Below are 2,958 nucleotides of genomic sequence, written 5' to 3'. Positions count from 1 at the left end.
CGGTTCTACCTGTGAAAGATAACAACCAAAATTGCAAATATTTTGAGATTGTCCTCTTGTCTTCGTAGTATAATCTCTACCTCCAATATACTATTGGGATCATGATTCCTTTGAACCTAGAGGTGTCGAGGAGGGACACGCTCTTGTTCAACAGGAGCATCCTGATCAGAGCTCTTCTCCTCGTCACTAGAAATATCTGGATCAATAACAGTGTGGGATAACTTCAACTGATTCTGGGATTTCTTTGACTTTTTCAATTGTCTCAGTTGGAGTCAATTCAGCAGGAGGATTATCATGATGAAAATTACTAATATCATCAATGATAACATTAGCAGATTCCATCATAACTTGTGCTCTGAGATTAAACACTCAAAAACCACGACTATCAGAGGCATAGCCAAGAAAGATACCTTCATCACTTTTGGTATAAAATTTTCCTCTATGTTCTCGATCTTTTAGAATGTAGCAATTACTTCCGAACACTCTGAGATAGTGTAATGTGACGCCCCTAAGTCCACCTACTAAGAACTCTACGTCAATATTCTACATTCTGAGGCATAATGAATCTAAAACATCTACTTAAGCAATATTTTAAAAATTCTAATAAAAGATTAAACCAAAATCTAAACCCTCTCTGTAAAAATATATACAAAATTCCTCTCCAATGATACATATATAATAGTGTATTGGTTTTCAAACCAAGTATATACATAAAAACAGATAAAGCAGAATCATCCAATCTTGATCATCTTCGCGAACGCTTATCGAACCTGTTATCTGAAACTGGAGTGGGAAACGAATGAGCACATCATCCCCAAAGGGGTGCTTAGAGAAAATATATAACAAACTTTCAAATATTCATCAAAACACGGAAAACACATTCATCTCGAATGTTAAAGGTTCCTCCAGATATTAAAAGTAATAAATACTACCAGGAAAACCCGGGCCTCGGCACCATTCCATACCGGCAAACATGGAAAGTCCCCAAAGCATATAAGGCCTATATATCGGGTTGGAGTACCCGTAATATGAGGAACCATCAACATAAAAGCGAATGACCATGAAAAACAGTAATGAACACAAGAGAGTTCGTTATCGATTCCCACCTCTTTTTGAAGACAAGCCACACCCACCTCGAGATCCGCGATCCACCAGATCATCATTGGAGTCAATCGTTGTTAATAAAGACTAACTGTTAATCACACACACTCTAATAAATTAGCCAATAGGCTCACACAACAGTCATAGCACAATATCATGCAAGCTTCTAGTTGTGGGCTAAGTGAAACAACTAATGGTTCTAATTTTATCAATAATCCTGTAACCTGGTATAAGTAATTTGGGCATAAATAATTATTTACTCATCCAAAAGGGGTCGAATTGGGTGTAATTGGAAATCCCTCGAAAAACCCTACAATTTTAATTTTGTTGAAGGAACCGAAAGCTAATTCGGACTATAAGTGGTCCAAAAACTCAAATTAAGGTTTCTAGCCCAATGCTCATGCCCATGGGCCTGATACAGCGCGACCCACAGAACCGGTCCACTAATCCTGTCCAACTAACTCGATCTGAAAAACAAGTCAGCTGATCTGATTCTCAGGCTCACCGAGTTGACTCGGTCATTTTCACGAACAGTTAATGGACATTTTTCATCATTTCCACAAAGGAAGTTCATATTCAGAAATAATAACTCTTGAAACTGCATACGGATCCAACTTTGATGGTCTCTAGATTATTCATTTTAACTCCAAAATGATCAATATTAGTCTCTTTAGAATCTAAGGTTCTCCCTCTACAAGTTTTGTGTACTGATAATTTTCCGATACTCATTCTAACCTACCAAGAACATCTCATACTTATGGTTTCTAGCGACTGTCTACACATAATTTCAGCTGCGACTGACTAGTTTTAGATCAACGATATCTAACTCATTACTAAACGTAATTGAACACACTTTGTATGTACAGAATCCCCACCCGGCATACTACAATTTCCATTTATAGAGCTATGTCAAACTAAGTCTCTAAGGCATCTAAAGAAGTGTATAGTTATAGGACAGAGAATATAAATTAATTCACATAAAATCATGGTTTTCATACACATCTCCTAAAATGATTCTAAGTTATTTTCTATATCTAACACACACCCAAATCATCATTTACATTCTATAATTAGTTAGGAATGTTACCTTGATTGTTTAAACTTGTTCCATCAACAATCATCATCTCCATCAACAAACCCATCAAGAACACCATTAGTTATCATCATATATTTTCCTCTTCCCAAACAATCTAGCTAGCCAAGTCTCTTTCGATATATTCGGCTCTCTCAAATATATTTATAACTTTTGTTCTATATTTCCCACAACTCTAATCTTATACTACCGTGTTTTGTGAGTCATGACTCACCAAAGTTTTCTATATACTCAACACCTCTAGCTTACTCCGAGGAGAAGATAAACTTCTTTTTAATTTCATTTTCAATATTATATCATGTCTAACATTCCACTAAGGGGTAACCTTTTTACTATACACAGGCTCACTCTAAGGAGAGGTATGGTCAAGCCAGGCAAGGTCGGAGTCAACAAGAGTCAAACGGTCAACGGTCAAAGTCAAACTATTTCCAATTCCAACTTGCGCGTGCGATATCTTTCTCGTCCGATGTCTGATTGACGCGGTCTTACAGTCCATTTCGCATAACTTTTCGAGATCTATCTAGTGATACTAATTTCATTTCTAAATTATCATTGGATTATTTTTAAATTATTGTTCGTATTTAGTTAGTCGGGTTATTAGCGGTTAAATCGTCTCTTGGCCGGTCTAATAGCGTTGACGAGCTTGAGGGTCCTTACATGTAAGTTGGGTTCTCTACTGTACCACAACTCATAGGGAGTGTTTAGGTTTTTAGACTGTAGGTAGACACGGTTGATCAAATAACATGCTGTGAAAACAACTTCTC

At 36.7% G+C, this 2,958-nt stretch overlaps 1 long non-coding RNA gene across 1 annotated transcript; it reads right to left on the bottom strand.

Moving 5' to 3' along the window:
- Positions 1 to 611: 611 nt before the first annotated feature.
- LOC113309329 lies at positions 612 to 2,420 on the bottom strand. Its single transcript, XR_003340525.1, has 3 exons — positions 2,189 to 2,420; positions 1,107 to 1,192; positions 612 to 783 (listed from the first exon to the last, which is right to left on the bottom strand). It is a non-coding gene; the product is annotated as an uncharacterized LOC113309329 (long non-coding RNA).
- Between the last annotated feature and the right edge of the window lie 538 nt (positions 2,421 to 2,958).

Source organism: Papaver somniferum, chromosome 9 (assembly GCF_003573695.1).
Source record: "Papaver somniferum cultivar HN1 chromosome 9, ASM357369v1, whole genome shotgun sequence".
Lineage (NCBI taxonomy): Eukaryota > Viridiplantae > Streptophyta > Magnoliopsida > Ranunculales > Papaveraceae > Papaver > Papaver somniferum.
This window is presented reverse-complemented; position numbering and strand designations above follow the sequence as displayed.